Raw genomic sequence first — 20,495 nt, forward strand, 5'->3', positions numbered from 1 at the left:
TCAGATTGTGAAACCCTGGAAGATTCAATCAGTTCAAAATCCAGGCGCTGAAGTGTGCAGATAGATTTTATTCCAACCCCACCTCCAGCACCTACTGGCTCTGTGACCACAGGCCAGTTCCTCAGTTCTGAGCTTCATCTTGCTATTCTACAAAGTGAGAATATAGTCTAATTCACAGAGCTGGGTGAAAATTTGTGACCACGGATTTTTGTAAAAGATCTGCATGATCTGGCTCCTTCCTTCCTTGCAGTCTCTTCTGCTTTAACCCTGATTCTTGCTCTGTCTGATGTAATCAGACTGACCTTTTTGGAAGCCTGACCCTCATGCTTGCCTCCTTCCCTCACACTCTGTTAAGTATTTAATTCCCGTTCCTTCATCATATCTTAGCTCCGTCCGCACTTCCTTGTGGAACCTTCCTTGATCTTGCTAAGTAGATCCCTTCTGTGTGCTCTTCAACTACAGAAACAGAAGCAGTTCCCTTGTCCCCATCTCAGGGCAGGCGATGGGGGTGTGGCTCACTTCTTCAGCACCCCACTGCTAAAACCCCTAAGGGAAGCAGGCAGACGGGCAGGTTGTGGGGCTGAGCCCACGGCAGTGTCTAGGAGTGAATGTTTACAGCTCCTGAGGCCCCAGTGGGAGTGTGTTACCAAGTCCTCTTTCAGTTCAGCTGTCCACAGTTGGCTTGTGTTTATCAGCGTAATTAGACTCCTGCCTTATCACAAGGACAGAGGGCTTTCTGTATCCCAGGGTTCTTGCCTTGGTGTACTGGAAGCATCGGATAACAAGTGGGCTTGGAGAGTGAGTGCAAGGTTTTATTAAGTGGAAGTAGCTCTCAGCAGATGGGGGACTCAGAAGGGAGATGGAGTGGGAAGTTGGTTTTCCCCTGGAGTCGGGCTGCTCAGCAGCCAGGCTCTCCTCCGACCGCCCCGGCCAAACTCCACGTTGTTCTCCCTGCTGACTTCTGCTGGCATGCTCTTATGCCAGCGCATTCCTCTCAACGCCCAACTGCTTGAATCTTCTTCAACCGATGTGTTCCTCTCAACGTCCGGCCGCTTGTGTGCATGCCCGCTAGGGTCTCCAGGTTTTTATAAGCACAGGATGGGGGCGTTAACAGGCCAGGGTGATCTTGGGAAATGCAACATTTGGGCAGGAAAACAGAAATGCCTGTCCTTACTTAGGTCTGTGGGCACAGGCCCCGGGGTGGAGCCCTACCCAGGGACCAGCCCTTGCCCTACCCAGCACTTCCTTGCCCTGCTCCCATATCACCACCATATACTTCTCCTGCACTGTGGCACAGATTTAATTGTATTTGATTGACCATTTATTTGATTAAGCATTTCTCTACCAGACTATGAGACACCTAAGGGCAAAGCGTGTCCATTCTGTTCAGCATTGTATCCGCAATGCCTAGCAAAGATTAGATACCTGATAATTATCTGTTAAATAAGTACATGGAAATCCAGCGCATAATAGGTATTTGGAAAACGGTAGTAATTACTATAAAATCTTAGTATCACAGGGATGTTAGACATCTTCTAGAAGTTACTCCAAACCGCTTTTCCTTCAAAAATGTCTCCAGTAGGTTCACATGTTCTTAAGATCAGCGAGCAGGAAATCAAGGCCTCAAAATCAGTGGGTGCCTATTAAAATCCAGGCCTATTATCCAATGGCATCCTCGTTTCTCTTGGTTCTCCTGAATTGAACTCCTTTTTATAATTAAAACAATCTCTCAGCTGCAAAGAGCTACACATGTGATGACAGTAACTCTGAACTGTGCACTCCAACATGTGATTTCATACAGTGATTTACTTTGTGAAGAGAATCCTATTGGGATTTCTGTGCAAGTCTTTGTATACTGTGAGAGGCTGTGTATCTTTGTGGGGGTGCGAGTTCCTAGAACTCAGATATTCCTTAGTTCTCTATTTGCATATTTACTCCACTATATACCTCCTTTAAAATTCTGTCACTGGATGGAAGTGGCAAAAATGTCTGCGAAATATTTTAATGCCATAACAAACATCGCTGGAAGTGTGGCAGCACAAGAAAGAAAGCGTAGTGGCAAACCTGGAGAACATTTCATTTTTTTTTCCCCATACATTAAAAAAAAAAGAAAACCCTAGATGAAGGGTATGAAGTGTTGCCACTTTATTGGCCTTTTAGTCACATGCCTTTACGGACATATCCCTTAAACCTGTGTTAGTAATATTGATCCCTCAGGGCCCAACACAATTTCTGCTTCCTCCCTGTTCTGACTACCCCAGGATACTCTGACCATTTTTCTGAATTCCCATCATGCTTTTTGCTGTTTCATTCTTTTGCTAGTGATTTCAGAGATTTATTTTTCTCACTCAACTGCCTAGAAAGGTAGGGACACAGGGAATAGGGATCATGCCTTTGAGGAGGGGTAGGTAAGAAAAGTGGAGACCACTGATGCATGTTTAGATTTGGAAACAGCAAGACCCAATTGGAATTTCATTTCTTAACCCTTAACAACCAATGATAGCCTGGTCCAGGATCCAAGCCTCATTTATAAAAGCAGACAGGGAGCATTCTTTATCTTACCAAATTATTGTTAAAATTAAAATAGACTAAGGCTTGGCATGGTGGCTCATGCCTGTAATTCCAACATTTTGGGAGACCAGGTCAGGAGGATCCCTTGTGCTCAGGAGTTCCAGACTAGTCTGGGGAATGTGGTAAACCCTGGTCTCCACAAAAAATACAACAATTAGCCAGGCGTGTTGGCTACTCAGGAGGCTGAGGTGGGAGGATAGCTTGAGCCCAGGAGGTCGAGGCTGCAGTAAGCCAAGATTATACCACTGCACTGCAGTATGATTGACAGAGTGAGACCCTGTCTCCAAAAAATTAAATAAATAAATAAAAATTAAATTAAGTTAAATTAAAAAGACTAAAATGTGGCAAACCAAAAAAGTTTGTCTTACCACACTTCCTCCTACCAACTCACTGGTTAAAAATTTAGCTAAATTAATTCTCTCACTTTTAAATACTTTTGTGGATTTATTTCTATTTTCTGATTATAAAACAAAAACAAAGTTTTTAGAAAATGTGAAAAGTGCAGAAAAGTATAAAAGAAAATTCAGTTAACAGCTGCCATATTTGAAGAATTACTGTGTGCAATGACCATACTGTTTAATAGATTTTAATATTTACCCTCTTTAATTTTGGCAGCAGTCCATGAGGTAGCTCCTAATATTAGTCCCATTTCATATGAAACAGTGAAGGCAAAGGGTACCTAAGGGAACACAACAAGTGATGGACTTCAGAGTCAAAGTCAGTTGTTCACTCCACAGCATAACTACATGCCAGCATAGCTCCCAAAATCATTCATAAATCAACTATGTCCCATCATAGAGCAAAAGCACACACTATTAAGATATTGTGGGTTCCAATATTTCCTTCCAATTGTATATTCTCACACACACACACAACTTACATATACACACACATACATACACAGAGCTATCAGGTATTTATTTAAACAAAATTGGGATCATGCTATATATGTAGTTTTTTCCCATTGCCACTTTACTGGTATAAACATTCTTTGGATATATGCTTTTAGTGGTGACTACATATTGCATTTTTTCTCCTCATTGAACCATCCCCTTTGACTTTCAAATGATTCTCAATCCTTACTGTATAATTTTTCTTCAGGTTTAATTTACCACAAATGAGGATTATGCACATTATAATTTTCAACATGCAAATTATTTATTATCGTAAGGAGATAATTCTGTAATCTCTCAAATGTAACATTTGTGATTCAGACCTTGTAAGGAAAAGGCTTTCCTAATCCTCCTTCAGGTCCATTTTTTAATAATGTTTGAAAAAAATAGACAACTCTGTTAAATTAATTCAGCCCATGGTACCAAAATATATTAGCAAAACACCAAAAGGCCAAGAATGAACCCTCCTGTGTAATTTCAATGAGTTTTGTCACTGGTCTAAGAAAGACATGTGATCTAGCTGGACGAGGACACAAAAGGTCTGGGATCCTAACCATAGTCACTACTTACTACCATGTGACTCTGAGCAAGTAAATTGAACTCTGGGAGCCTCCGTTTCCTTATTGTAAATTATAATAGCAATATTTTCTCCACTGTAGGGTAGTAATGAGAATTAAATGCTAGAACACTTTGTACGTCCCTATATTTTATTGTTATTATTACCTAGACTGGCCTAACTAAACGACTGTACATTTATCCAGAATGAAAAATCACAGAAAATTATTTACTTTATCCTTTTAAATGCATAGAAATGTCTACGAAAGTCACAGAGGTTCTCTCTGTTCTGGAATAAAATTAACAGATCATTTTTGTCTCACAGAAGGGAAGAACGTATGGAGAAAGGGAATTGACCTGTTATTAATTAGACATATCTGATGATGCTTGACTTTTTTCTCCAGCATTGAATTCTATTTGAAACGTAAAATCGCTTCCGTGTTTTTAATCATTTTGACTTTTCCTTTTCTTGGCTCCATAACACAAAACCTCATCCTCCTTAGCATACAGAGTAGGCAAAACAGAACCATAGTTGCTCCCTTAAATGGAGGCTTGGTGTCTTCTGTGACTGTGGCTTATACAAGCCCTTTTGTGCCTAGCAGCAGAATGTCTTACCCAGAAAGCGGAAGACCTTCAGTAGGCTTTTGGCATGGATGAGTTGGGACCTAGCTCTCTACTCCATTGTCACTTTCTTGGTCCACATTCTCTTGGCACCTGTGTATTGGCCTACTGTGTAAATAGCCACATTACATAAAAACCCAGTAAAGGGTGAACTTAGTCATTTCTATTGGTTTTTGCCCTCCTTCTCATAAAAATCTCTGGTCAGAGAATCATATCCCAACTGATATTTTAGCTGCACTTTCTGTTCTCTTTTTTTCTGAAAATTTCCTTGTCACATTATTTTTGTTCTCTTACAGGTTTTGGGGGGATATATCCCTCCAGAAGTTGAAAATTCTTCTAGTGCTATCAGAATGCAAATCTGAGCCAACATAATATGATTTGGGTTTGATTGCTTTGTTTATTGAACTTTCCTTTGCTTTATTTCAGTTGAGTTCATATCACAGTGGCTATGGTTCCACCAGTCCCATATTTCCAAATGATAGATTCCTTAAAAAATCTTCCTTTTCTGCATCTTTTGTTCTTAAATATCTTGTGTTTAGCTTTAGCAGTCTCCTGAAAAATGAATCTGGCTTTCTGGAGTCATAACTGTCAGCAGCATCTGTCCCTTCCCCACTATAATAATGAGACTGTTGTCTTATTTTTTAACCTGAGCTTGAAATCCCAGGAGTAACATTTGTCTTACACTTTGTGCTGCATGTGTGGTATTCCTGCACCATGAAGTAAACAATAATTATGGTATACCTCAGTAATATAAGTGTTTACATAAAAATTAAAAGTAAAAGAAGAAGGAGAAGGAGGAGAAAATCTCGTTAGAGTTGACTTTCCACTTGGTTCATAGTTTACATGCCCAATTGCAGGTTGTAACCCACCTCTTTAGGAGAATTTCAAATCCTGTGGTTACTTGCCTTCAAACATCAAAACATCACTATTCAGCCTTCTATTATGTTTAAATGAGGAGAAAGTCAAATACAAACTGTTAAGGCAATTTTATTTGAAAATCAGGTTTAAATATAATATACTGTCGACCTCTTCTCCTTCACTTTGGAAAGGTTCTCTAGACTGCCATACATTCAGGACATAGGCATGGGCAAGGACTTCATGTCTAAAACACCAAAAGCAATGGCAACAAAAGCCAAAATTGACAAATGGGATCTCATTAAACTAAAGAGCTTCTGCACAGCAAAAGAAACTACCATCAGAGTGAACAGGAAACCTACAGAATGGGAGAAAATTTTTGCAGTCTACTCATCTGACAAAGGGCTAATATCCAGAACCTACAAAGAACTCAAACAAATTTACAAGAAAAAAACAAACAACCCCATCAAAAAGTGGGCAAAGGATATGAACAGACATTTCTCAAAAGAGGACATTCATACAGCCAACAGACACATGAAAAAATGCTCATCATCACTGGCCATCAGAGAAATGAAAATCCAAACCACAATGAGATACCATCTCACACCAGTTAGAATGGCAATCATTAAAAAGTCAGGAAACAACAGGTGCTGGAGAGGATGTGGAGAAATAGGAACACTTTTACAGTGTTGGTGGGATTGTAAACTAGTTCAACCATTATGGAAAACAGTATGGCGACTCCTCAAGGATCTAGAACTAGAAGTACCATATGACCCAGCCATCCCATTACTGGGTATATACACAAAGGATTATAAATCATGCTGCTATAAAGACACATGCACACGTATGTTTATTGCGGCACTATTCACAATAGCAAAGACTTGGGATCAACCCAAATGTCCGTCAGTGACAGACTGGATTAGAAAATATGGCACATATATACCACAGAATACTATGCAGCCATAAAAAAGGATGAGTTTGTGTCCTTTGTAGGGACATGGATGCAACTGGAAACCATCATTCTCAGCAAACTATCACAAGAACAGAAAACCAAACACCGCATGTTCTCACTTATAGGTGGGAACTGAACAATGAGATCACTTGGACTCGGGAAGGGGAACATCACACACCGGGGCCTATCACGGGGAGGGGGGAGAGGGGAGGGATTGCATTGGGAGTTATACCTGATGTAAATGACGAGTTGATGGGTGCTGGCGAGTTGATGGGTGCAGCACACCAACATGGCACAAGTATACATATGTAACAAACCTGCACGTTATACACATGTACCCTAGAACTTAAAGTATAATAAAAAAAATAAAAAAATAAAAAAACAAACTTGGAGCAAGACATTCTTCTGTTATATGAAGGAGGAAAAATCAAAGTCTTATGACGGGGAAAAATAAGAGTTTTGCCAGCTGTAATCCATACTAGTGAAATGATTCTGAGCAAGATAAGTAATCTCTTGGAACCTCAGTTTCGTCACTCATAGAGTGTGAATAATAGCAGGACCTGCTTCTGAGGGAGTTTGTGGGCATTGGCATGGTAGGTAAGCAGATCTCCCGGCCATGGACAGTTTCCCACTCCAGGCCTAGTAGTATATCTGAGAGTTTGCCATGGAGGGGGCTGCTTGGGCTAAGGTCCCCTGTGCTGAGCAATGGTGTAAGGGAATCAGAAAATGGAGGAAATCAGAAAAGTAAGGAGTTGAGGAAAATGGAAACGTAACTGTAAACCAGTACTTGCTGTTTCGTCACCTTTGGTGAAGTTGAACAAAGTGAAAGAGTGAAGGTAAAACAGAGCTTCCTGGCTATTGCCTTTATTAGTTGCAAGCATGGGCAGAGGACCTATAAGGAACTCACAAATAATTGATCAGACTTTTTTGAGCAGTTGCTTTTGAATATTTGATGATTAAATATTAACCCATATGATGTTTTTCCTCCTATCTTAGCTTAACAGAGTAGCTGGCAAATTGTGCACACTAAACAAAGTTTTTGAATAAATACATATTTTAAATATGTCGAGGAATCAGTCTTTTTTTTTTAAGTACACTGCAATTCATTTAAAAAATAGAAATTAAGTTCTTATGTGTAAACACTGGAGTATAATACTCAGTCAAACACTGCTCTTGCACTAATACATTTTTTTTTTTTTGAGACAGAGTTTTGCTCTTGTTGCCCAGACTGGAGTGCAATGGTGCAAATCAGCTCACTGCAACCTCTGATTCCCGGGTTCAAGCGATTCTACTGCCTCAGCCGCCACCATGCCCAGCTAACTTTGTTTTTTTGTTTTTTTGTTTTTTGTTTTTTGTTTTGTACTTTTAGTAGAGACAGGGTTTCACCATGTTGACCAGGCTGGTGTCGAACTCCTGACCTCAGGTCATCCACCTGCCTTGCCCTTCCAAAGTGCTGGGATTACAGGCATGAGCTACTGTGCCTCGCCTTGCGCTAATACATTTGGAGAAGAAAATGTGGATGCTACCAGAGTGTGCTAGAGCTGACTCATGCCCACTCGTGAAAGCCAATTGTTAAATTGTCAGAAATTTTGCAGGCCAGTTGCTAAAAACAGCCATTGTTAAATACTAAATATTAAATTAAATGTAGATCTAAAACAAAAGGCAATACTCAAACATCATCACTTCTCAATTATTTTACTACCCTCTACTATTATTTATGCTCTTGAGGAATTGACATCTACTGTATCTGTACAATGAAAACACTGCATAACAGTGTATTGCTGTGAATTCCAAGTCTGTATTCAATGATGTCTCTTTGGTATTTTAAAATCTGCCGTGTGGTATTTGCACCAAGGAAGTCAGCAAATGCTACAAATCAGAGCTATTTTTTCCTGGACACCTGGTTGTTAAATGGGCACACCACTGGCTCTATCTCAATACAAGACTGAAATAATAGTTTGAGACCATATTACCTGGCCTATTTATAATATCTAAGTTCAAAAAATGTTTCATATGCTTTCATATGCATTATACCATTTCAAATAAAGAAATAGAAGCTTCCATTCACACAGCTCTTGAGAGATGCAGCCAGAAGCAAAACAGATGCTTCCAGATTCTGATTTGACTGCTCCATCATCTGCACCCACTCTGATTGGTAGTGGAATGCCACCTTGAGAAGTCTGCATGGTGTCTTGGCTCAGCAAAGAGTATGAGAGAGGTTGGTTATTAATGTCCTCAGGGACTATGGAGGGGTACGGAGGAACTCCCTTTCTGTTATTTGACTTTTTGGCTTACTCCTCGCTGTCTTCTGTGAGACAACATAAATTTAAGTATTTGGTAAATTATATAAACAATAAGTCTAAGCTGAACTGTGGATGTATTTGATTTTGTCTATATTAAATGGAAGGAAATAAAGTTTTGATCAGTTCAGGGGAGAAAATGGAATTTGAATGGAATCCTGAAGAAAAGAAAGGATCCATTTGGGTGAGAGAAAAGGGCAAAACATCAACAGATACATACAGAGAAGGGAATACAAAGACCATCCTGGAGAAAAATGAAGTATCCAGTTTGGGTGGAGGGCAGGATTTACAGACGGGAGTGCCAGAGAAAGGCACTGGCAAGATAGATGGAAACTGATTACCAATAATCCTAAATGACAGTAGTAAACTTTGAAGCTAAACCGGTACAGGTTTGCAGGAGAAGGGAAAAGTTGAAGAAGAAAAAGTATTTTAGTGATTGCTTTAAAAAGTTTATGTTTAAATAACGATGCTCATAGTATACACTTAATTGGTAATATATGTCATATAATTTACCTTGATCTATGCCAATTAGACCAAAAATAATACTGTTTTTAGTTTATTAGGAATGAAGAAAAGGTCGTCTCTCAAGTGCTCCTACATCAGGCATCAAGAACTTAATAAACTTACCTATGGCTTAATTCATAAAATATTAATAATATACATCTATTGTGCCATAAATACTTAAAATATGATGCAAAAATAAAATGTTTCCATGCTAGTTTATAAAAATTCACTATCTGTAATATTGTCTTGGGGAAATAATGTGTATACGTCTGAAACAATTGTAAAAGATACTCAGATTCAGTTAATATTGCATGTAGATTGTAGATTTACACAAGCCAATATTCAATAAATTGAATCTGAGTGACACCATCAGCTCTGATAATCAGCTGAAATAAACAAGGAAATTCAACATACTGGTCATTGACTTTTCTGATTTTTATATAAAATAAAATATTCAGTTTTATCTTTAACTTCCCAGAATTGGCAACTATACTATATGGAGCACGGTGCTCTTTCTGCACTCAATGTATGTGAGGAAACATGTCATTGGCTTACCTGACTTTAAGTTGACAAGCACTCATTTACAATGTAGACCTTAAATACACTCAAGACAATCAAAACAATTCCAATGCAAAGGGACCTTACAGAAGAATTTAATGATGGAGAAGGTTTTTGATTTTGATTTTGTTTTGCATTTTTTTCTAAGGAGTTTTTTTTTTTTTTTTTTTTTTATTATACTTTAAGTTGTAGGGTACATGTGCATAACGTGCAGGTTTGTTACATATGTATACTTGTGCCATGTTGGTGTGCTGCACCCATCAACTCGTCATTTACATCAGGTATAACTCCCAATGCAATCCCTCCCCCCTCCCCCCTCCCCATGATAGGCCCCGGTGTGTGATGTTCCCCTTCCCGACTCCAAGTGATCTCATTGTTCAGTTCCCACCTATAAGTGAGAACATGCGGTGTTTGGTTTTCTGTTCTTGTGATAGTTTGCTAAGAATGATGGTTTCCAGCTGCATCCATGTCCCTACAAAGGACACAAACTCATCCTTTTTGATGGCTGCATAGTATTCCATGGTGTATATGTGCCACATTTTCTTAATCCAATCTGTCACTGATGGACATTTGGGTTGATTCCAAGTCTTTGCTATTGTGAATAGTGCTGCAATAAACATACGTGTGCATGTGTCTTTATAGCAGCATAATTTATAACCCTTTGGGTATATACCCAGTAATGGGATGGCTGGGTCATATGGTACATCTAGTTCTAGATCCTTGAGGAGTCGCCATACTGTTTTCCATAATGGTTGAACTAGTTTACAATCCCACCAACACTGTAAAAGTGTTCCTATTTCTCCACATCCTCTCCAGCACCTGTTGTTTCCCGACTTTTTAATGATCGCCATTCTAACTGGTGTGAGATGGTATCTCATTGTGGTTTTGATTTGCATTTCTCTGATGGCCAGTGATGATGAGCATTTTTTCATGTGTCTGTTGGCTGTATGAATGTCTTCTTTTGAGAAATGTCTGTTCATATCCTTTGCCCACTTTTTGATGGGGTTGTTTGTTTTTTTCTTGTAAATTTGTTTGAGTTCTTTGTAGGTTCTGGATATTAGCCCTTTGTCAGATGAGTAGATTGCAAAAATTTTCTCCCATTCTGTAGGTTTCCTGTTCACTCTGATGGTAGTTTCTTTTGCTGTGCAGAAGCTCTTTAGTTTAATGAGATCCCATTTGTCAATTTTGGCTTTTGCTGCCGTTGCTTTTGGTGTTTTAGACATGAAGTCTTTGCCCATGCCTATGTCCTGAATGGTACTACCTAGGTTTTCCTCTAGGATTTTTATGGTATTAGGTCTAACATTTAAGTCTCTAATCCATCTTGAATTAATTTTCATATAAGGAGTAAGGAAAGGATCCAGTTTCAGCTTTCTACTTATGGCTAGCCAATTTTCCCAGCACCATTTATTAAATAGGGAATCCTTTCCCCATTTCTTGTTTCTCTCAGGTTTGTCAAAGATCAGATGGCTGTAGATGTGTGGTATTATTTCTGAGGACTCTGTTCTGTTCCATTGGTCTATATCTCTGTTTTGGTACCAGTACCATGCTGTTTTGGTTACTGTAGCCTTGTAGTATAGTTTGAAGTCAGGTAGCGTGATGCCTCCAGCTTTGTTCTTTTGACTTAGGATTGTCTTGGAGATGCGGGCTCTTTTTTGGTTCCATATGAACTTTAAGGCAGTTTTTTCCAATTCTGTGAAGAAACTCATTGGTAGCTTGGAAAAATTCCCTTTGAAAACTGGCACAAGACAGGGATGCCCTCTCTCACCACTCCTATTCAACATAGTGTTGGAAGTTCTGGCTAGGGCAATCAGGCAAGAGAAAGAAATCAAGGGTATTCAGTTAGGAAAAGAAGAAGTCAAATTGTCCCTGTTTGCAGATGACATGATTGTATATTTAGAAAACCCCATTGTCTCAGCCCAAAATCTCCTTAAGCTGATAAGCAACTTCAGCAAAGTCTCAGGATACAAAATTAATGTGCAAAAATCACAAGCATTCTTATACACCAGTAACAGACAAACAGAGAGCCAAATCAGGAATGAACTTTCATTCACAATTGCTTCAAAGAGAATAAAATACCTAGGAATCCAACTTACAAGGGATGTAAAGGACCTCTTCAAGGAGAACTACAAACCACTGCTCAGTGAAATCAAAGAGGACACAAACAAATGGAAGAACATACCATGCTCATGGATAGGAAGAATCAATATCATGAAAATGGCCATACTGCCCAAGGTAATTTATAGATTCAATGCCATCCCCACCAAGGAGTTTTTAAAACAAGATGTAACATGATCAATCAGTGGCCATATTCAGAATGAGCTAGAATGGAGTAGTGAGAGTAGAAGCAGGAAGATTAGCCAGGAAGGTCTGATTGTGTTCCTGTGTCCCAATTTTTGTGCAAAGGAAATTTTGCTGAGGGCAGGCACCAAGTACAAGTCAGATCTTATCATGCATGATGTGTGCATCTCATTAGTCACTATACCTCATTCCTTTTTTTTTTGACACAGAGTCTCACTCTGTCACCTAGGCTGGAGTGCAGTGGTATGATCTTGGCTCACTGCAACCTCCGCCTCCCAGGTTCAAGCAATTCTCCTGCCTCAGCTTCTCAAGTAGCTGGAACTACATGTCCGCACCACCATTCCCAGCTAATTTTTGTATTCTTAGTAGAGATGGGGTTTCACCATGCTGGCCAGGCTGGTCTCAAACTCCTGACCTCGTGATCCGCCTGCTTCAGCATCCCAAAGTGCTGGGAATAAGGCATGAGCCACCACACCTGGGACCTCATTCTTTTTAATACAAACTGGTTGGGACATAGCTAAAGAGGAATACAGTAGAATGACATAGAGCTCAGACTCTATTGTCAAGCTATCTGGATTGAAATATGGGCTTATGCTCCTCTTTTCTGTAAGATATTGATAATAATACCCACTTTGAACAGTCAGTGAGAGGAGTAACTTCAGTAATTAATGTATTTAGCATATATTCAGGCACATAGTGAGAAAATTGACTATTAGTAATATTATTTAACTGATGCTGGTGGCCAAAGAAAGTATGCTATAAACAATTTGACCTGACCACAATAAACAATTACAGAAATAATTACAGAAATTAAAGACATCTGGAGCTGCATTTGATGGGTGTTGGAGGAGAAGGGTATGGCAGCAAATAAATGCTTGTTTCCTTGGTGCACCCACCCCAATGCACAGACTGCATTGGTCATGTAACTCTTCTTCTTTTATTCAATTTCTCCCAATCCTGCTGATTCCCTACCTTTCTAAGATGGTTTTTGTTTTCTGTCACAAAGGTCCCAATTTGGGCCCTGACTCTGCTAGAGAGAAGAGAAAGACCGAGAAGCAGCCTACCCTACCTGTAGCTCTGGGTCTGAGGATGACCAGGAGAACAGAGAGCAAAGCAGAGTCAATGCAAGACCGAAGGGTAAGAAGCCAAAGGGTAAGAACAGAGAGAAACCTTGGAGAACAATCTTGCATAGAGTTTATCTAATAGTGACAGAAAAAAAGGAGGCTGTAACTGAAGCCCTCCTGAAAGAAGGTAATTATTTTTCTACTCCACCTTACTTCCACCTTAGATGTTGTACTGACAAACTAAAGCATTCTTTTGCCTCCAGAGAATTTGGCTGGATCAGAGTTTTTAATTTGGCTGGATCAGAGTTTTCAAAAAATGAGCTTTCCTACAGTGTTTGATCTAGTAAAGCTTCATGAGAAGGTAGATGAAATGTGAAATATTTAGATTGGTATTCACCTGCATATTGTACAAGAACTCACAGAGGATGCCTCCTACCAAGATCAAAGCATTGCTATTTATACTAAAAATTGAAATACTGTGGAAATCAACATTACTCGACACAAACTTCAAAGAGAAGTAAAGCATTCATTTTTAAAATGTTTATTTGGAGATATTTTCCTAATTTTACCTCTCTTATGTCACAACTGTTGAATTTGCTCATTTACATTTGTGTTGAGGATACCATAAGGAGAGGTTTGTTTGTTGTTGTGTTTTTAAAGTCCCACAGCTTCATAGTTCCTAGACTTTTATGTTACTTATAAACAGCAAATAAATGATAGTTATTATTACTTATGACTCTACTCTGACCAGTCACTATATACACATTGTTTCTAAACTTTATAGCAATTCTCCAAATATATTATTTTTCTCACGCTACATATGAGGACTCTGAGGATCAAAGTTTAAATTATTTTCCCATATTCATTTAGATAGTAACCAATAGAATTGGAGATCTTCAACCTGTGTTGAATGAATGCTTCATAGACACCACATGCCTGTCATTCTGATTATCTTCTAGCTCAGCAACCAGGAACCCATGACTGACTCTAATGATGAAAATCTAGTAAAATATTTTTAAACACCAAACCCAAGAGAATCATTTTGTTAAAAATGTTGGCTTATGAGAACAGAAGGCAGCAAGGCAAAGGGTTCTGCCCTATATTTATGTAATAAGGACTATAAGCTTGTGCATATTGCTTAGCTTCTCTGACTCAGTTTCATCATACCCAGTAGGTGCTGACACTGGTATCCTCAACATTAGTCAACAAGTGCACCTTTGATGGACATTCAGGTTCCAGAGCAAATATTCTTTCCAAAGATATCACTTTACCTATGGTGTCTACAAAGCATTCATTCTGTCCCTGCTCATTCCCTCAATGTGTATTAAGCACTTACCAGAGGCAAAGCAGCATGTTGAGTACAATAAAAGCCATATTATGCAGTGGGCATTTGAATGACATCTTTGACATGAACTTACAGAAAACTCTCATTCCTTATTGCACCACCTAATATTTCCATTCCTGACTCCACATTTCTTATGTTTCCAAAAAGAAATTTTTCAGATGGCAGCAAGATGCGGGAATCTTACTGGAACTCAAAGGCGATATGAGATTTGAGCAGCTCAGATGGTTCATTCCTGTAGTGTAAAGTATTTATCTTCTCAATTTGAAGAGCAAATGTTAACATATTTCCAAGTTGTTGTTATTGAACTGTAGTTACTTAACCATAATCACCTAAAAAAAATCTACAGTAATTGATGTGTGTTTTATACTTGTAGTTGTTATTCAACTTCTGTAATAATCCTTTTTATTTATTTTTACTTTAGTAAATTAGGTAAAATTTAACAGTTTAAATGGTAATCAAAAACCTAAAGCTTACTCCCAGAAAATAGGGTTTTGGGTTTTTTTATTTTTCATTTACTATATTTATATGACTAGGCCCATATCCCATCCCCACCTCCCACATGGTTCCTATATTCACTGCCAATATTTTTAGGAGTAAATATATGATGTAATTTTTCTCTTAACAAGCTGCTGTGACTGTTGGCAGTAGAAAAAAATAGGAGTTGGACACAAAGGAAATAAATGGAAGAATAGTTGAAGAGGCCCAGTGACTCCTATTGGGTAAAAATCAAAGAAAGAGTGTTAGATCACAAACCATATTTCTGAGGTTGCTTCTCCAAATATTGTGAATGCAAAATAATTTCATTCAAAAGCAAATATGAGTTTTGGGATATTTTATTTTACCTGAGGAAATCAAAAGGAATAAAGAAAGAAAAACTAATGATTGTCAGTACCTATGTTACACAAGGGCACAAAGTACTCGGCCAGAAAGCATCAGGTCGGAGAGCAATTCTTTACCACCTGCCTCCATTTCGTCTAAACCAGCATTTCTTCCAATTGATTGATGCCAGTTTATATGGATTGTTAAATATTTTGAATAGCACCACTGGCTAGTGCTCTGTAAATGCTGTTTGACTTAATTCTCACCACAAGCCACTAAGGTTAAGTATTATTATCCCAATATACAGATAAAGGGATTGGGAAATGAGGAGGAACATTCATGTCCACACTAGTTTGAGACTCTTCCTCTGGGATCAACTCTTATTTCTAAACAAGTACAGAGCTGTACCTTTTGCATCTCTGTCTCTAGTGTCTAGGAGAGTCCTGCCATGTACTTGGTGCTCAAAAATGGTTTACCCAATTGAATTGAACAGACAATTGTTCAGTTTGCTAGGATGAAGAATATCTCCCCTATGTGTACAAGTTTCACATACAGGTGAAACTTGGTTCACATGTGGGGGTCCAACTCAGGATTTTGCAGTCCCACCTTCTCTTTCAGGCTATAACTATAGGAATTTAAGAGTTCTACCAGTTTACCCTATCAATAAATACATTGCAGAAAATGTATTTACATTAATCGTTCTCCTTCATTATAATGCATTTCTTCTCAAGAAAGAGGCAAATAATGCTACAACTCTACCCTAAGTGAATGTTATACAGATGAATATTTAATACCAATGTATTTACAGCAGTGTTATTTGTATTAGACACTGAAAACAAACTAAATGTCTAAGGATGGCAGAATGGCCTAATTAATCATTGTTGAGATGTATGATAGAATGTTATGCAGTCATGGTGAATCACGTTTTAATTAATTTGAGATTTTGTGTTTAATAAGCTTTTTATTGAAGTGTAATATACAGAACAAAAAGTGCACAAATTATAAGTATAAATAATTATCATTAATTTAAAAAGAATTAGTAATGAGGCAACTACTTAATGGTGTCTCCCAAAAACTAACTTCTTTTCTCCTCAAAGAGAGTCATTATTTTAACATCAAATAGGATATAGGGAAATAGCTATTATCACATAAGTGAAAAAGGATGAAGCAAATTGTGCAGTATTCTCTAATTATGTGATTATTGATATGTAACTAAATGTGCAGAAAAATGCTAGAAGGAAATAGCTAAAATGTTATCAGTGGTTTTATCTTAGCAATCAGAATAGGGGTATTTTTATTTTCTTCTTACAGAAAATATACACGGCACTAATGAATACTTTTCAGGATAAATATTATTTTAAGGAAATAAAATATGTTAAAATCCATTGTAAACATGATTTTTCATATTTGTCAGATGCTGGCACTATTTTTCTAGTCCTAAAATGTAGAAGAGCTCAAAAAGTGGCCTAGAAAATTAGGCTATTACATACAATTATATTTAAAGCAATATATCTCCCATTAGAACATGGATAAAATTATGATATGCTTTTGGTTATACCATGGACATTAATTACTGAGAACTCTAAGTACCTACCATGAAACTACACATGGTATGGTTAATTCTCCTAGCCAGTGTGATTTTTGTGTTGCTGCCAGCACAAACCTTATAAGGTTCTCATTGTGCCAGTTTTGTCACATTCCAGAGAATTTTCTTCCCATCCTTATGGCTTTGCTTGGAAAAGAATGACTAGAAAATGATGCTGGAGATCATAAGGTCAGTCTAGCAGAAATTGTACTGACAAAGCAGCAGAAGTTTCTGGAAACAGATCTAGAGTTCTGGAAATCGGCCGAGGTCCAGGGGTATGTAGATGACATGTTCTGCATTTTGATTAAAATTAACTAGAAAAAAAATGGTATCTGTTTGCCTTTGTTTTTACAGAAGTCAGATAATATATTGATGTGAGGGTAGAGCTGTGGAGGAAGATTTAGCTCCTAAATAAGCTTTAAATATATAATAAAGATTAGCTGGATTCTTTCCTTTCTGTCCTTCCTCCTAATATTTCTTTCTTTGATTGCATGTTTATTTTGAAAACAGATTAGAATTTACTATTCAGAGGGATGTATGAGATCTACAGGGAATGAAACAAGAACTAAATAGAAAACAAATGGAAAGGAATTCAACAAAATAATTCACAATATGATTTATCTAGGAAAAGGGAATCTGAAAAACTTTCCTAATCAGAAAGCTTCCCTCTTGGGAAGCCCATTTTCCCAGAAGGAGCTGGAGAAAGGAACAAATACTTCATCGCTGATGGTAAAAGCCTGTCCTCTATGCACGCGGAGGGTCCTGGTTCTGCTCTGCACTGTGGAGAATTTGCCAGTCTGAGTTGCCCAGGTTGCGGAGAGATTGCAAACACTGAGTGCGGAGAAAAGGAGTGGAAATTGTTAGGAGTAACTATGGCTCAAACTTCATAAATAGTAATGATGTTTGCAAATTTTAAGCTTCAAACTGCTCTCCTTATGGTTCAGAAAGATACATTTTTTTTCCTGGAAAGAAAAGCCCAGAAAAGCAAATGTCTTTAAAAAAAAAAAAAAAAATCACTGCTTTAATAGTCAGACTGTAGAATTTAGTGGCCAGCAGTGACCCAAAGTGGTAATTTTTCAAGCCCTGACATTTATTTAATGCCTTTAGTATGGTTATATAAAAGTGTTTCACATACACACTATTAATATTTAGGTGCCAGGTGGCTGCTATGCATAGTGTTTTATTATTTATGAGTCTGTTTCTCTGGTTCACAGGGAGATGAGTGGCTGTCATTGACCCAAGAAGGATTCTTTTAACATCATACATTAATTTCTTCACAGAAAGAATAACATTACCTTATAGTTTGGTGGTAGAGCAAAACATTAATTTTCTAGATAGGGTTAAGAGAATCATATGGCAATTGTGCATCTGTAGCTAGTGAGGACTATAAGCTTGTGCATATTGCTTAGCGTCTCTGAGATTCGGTTTCATCATCTGTCCAATGGGAATGTTAATGATATTTTTTGAAGGAACACATGCCAAATACCTGTCAGAGTACCTTGAAAACAGAACACGCTTAGAATTAGTTTCCTACCTTCTTCCATGAGTCTCTTTTCTCATCTGAAAAGCCAGTGGGTTAAGTGTGGAATGTCAAATAGTTTCATTCCATGTGATAACTCCAAGCAATTGATATGAACTGCTTACAGCGTTCATGAAAAAGGTTTGAAACCCAATGTGGGAATATCATGAAAACGCTAAGTAGTTGATTCTTGTCTACCTTGGATAAAGGAAAAAAGTGGCTGCACATGTGCTGCTGCCCGTTTCTCAACCCTCCCAGATACAAAAGCCTCTGGTTTTGAACTTGACCTTTGTGTTCATGAACTACCTTGGATAGAATTAAGGAAACCTAATTAGGATCTTTGTTGCTAGCACTTTAAAGCATTACTAATAACATTCAAATACAGCCTGGCAATTTCCCTAGTCGGTTTAATCAGTTTAGGGACTCTTATTCACAGACATTGCACAGAAGCTTACCTTGCCAACTTGTGACCAGTGAAGCTCTAACTCAAAGGCTGGTATTTGAATATTTGCCAGTAAAAACAACTGTATGGAGTTTTATTACCTTATATATTCCAAAGGAGCCAGGATAAGATCTCTGCTTATCTTATTTCTATAAACCATTCCACGCACCTCACTTCACTCCTCTGAATTTCTTAGGAAGAGAACAGAGAACAATATAGTTGGAAGATATTAGATGTCAACAATCCAATTGTTAATAAATATAACTAAGAGTAGAATTTCAGAAATTAAATGTATTATTAGATATAATTGCTAAATTTGTTGAAACTGATTTTTTAAATATTAAGTTCTATTTTCATGTTGTTTTTTACTTTTATTATTAAAAATAACAAATACTTTGAAAACATAATTTTTAATTGGCTCCAAATCTCACAACTTTAACCTAGCCATCATGATTGGGATTCATTCCATTCTAGCTTTTGTGTATTAGAATATGTACAGGTACCTTTAGTGGTTGTAAATACAATACATGTATAATTTTGAATTGTAATCATTCAGAAAGAATTATATTCTCTCACATTTCCCATCTTCATTATAAACAAATGAGGTTATTTTAATTACAATATAGTATGTCACTGGTGGTTGGGTAATAATTAGTTAGCATTTTACTTCTGATAGGGATTTTATATTGTCAAGGCCAAATCATGATTTCAACTTAGATGTGTTTTCTACACAATCCAACATGGGAAATCACACAGACTGACAAAACTGTCTTCTCATTCTGTTGAAAAAAACCAATTTGTAAGAAAAATAAAAATAAAAGTCCCATATCCCATTTTAAAACAAAGAATTGAGAATATGTCCTAGCTAAAACGTTTTAAATATATCATATTTTATAATAAATGCAATTTCAGTGCTTCCAAATATTTCGTGGATTTTGAATAGTATACTGAATGTGCCATGATAAAATGACAAGATGACGTCTGAGATTATTATTATCATCTTAATGTTTGTCAACAACATGAGAGCAGACACTGGGTCGTATCCTATAGAAATGCACCTTGGCTGGGCATAAATGGAAAGCAAATGGAATGTGGCCACTAGGGTTCTGCTTATGTGAATGTCTAAGGAACTGCCAAAAGGAATTTTTTTTTTAAGAGTTGAAATAGAGAGGGAAATATCACACACCAGGGCCTGTTGGGGGTTGGGGGACAAGGGAGGGTGAACATTAGGACAAATGCCTAATGCACGCAGGGCTTAAAACCTAGATGATGAGTTGATACCTGCAGCAAACCACCATGGCACATGTATACCTAGGTAACAAACCTGCACATTCACAGAACTTAAAGTAAATTTTTAAAAAAGTCAAAATATAGTTAAGAAGTATAATATAGACTGGTTTCTAAAGAAGACAGCCTGGATGACCTTTTTGTGTGACCACGGCAGAGTCTCTTAACCTCTCTGTTTCTCAGTTTTTTCATCACATGGCTGATTTATTCAACAGAATAAATATGTACAGCTCTTTGAACAGTGGCTAGGATATAAGCACTCCCTCAGTGGGTTTTAGCTATTATACTACAAATGTGGTTCAAAGACATGAAGCGGAACTGGAGCAG

At 37.8% G+C, this 20,495-nt stretch overlaps 1 long non-coding RNA gene across 1 annotated transcript in view; it reads left to right on the forward strand.

Moving 5' to 3' along the window:
* Positions 1-20,495, forward strand: part of LOC144334816 (uncharacterized) — a 29,105-nt gene that overhangs the window by 7,724 nt on the left and 886 nt on the right. The window contains exon 2 of the long non-coding RNA XR_013405056.1: positions 13,114-13,244. This is a non-coding gene — a long non-coding RNA (uncharacterized LOC144334816). The remainder of the gene's footprint in view (positions 1-13,113; positions 13,245-20,495) is intronic.

Source organism: Macaca mulatta, chromosome 15, assembly GCF_049350105.2.
Source record: "Macaca mulatta isolate MMU2019108-1 chromosome 15, T2T-MMU8v2.0, whole genome shotgun sequence".
In the NCBI taxonomy this organism is placed as follows: domain Eukaryota; kingdom Metazoa; phylum Chordata; class Mammalia; order Primates; family Cercopithecidae; genus Macaca; species Macaca mulatta.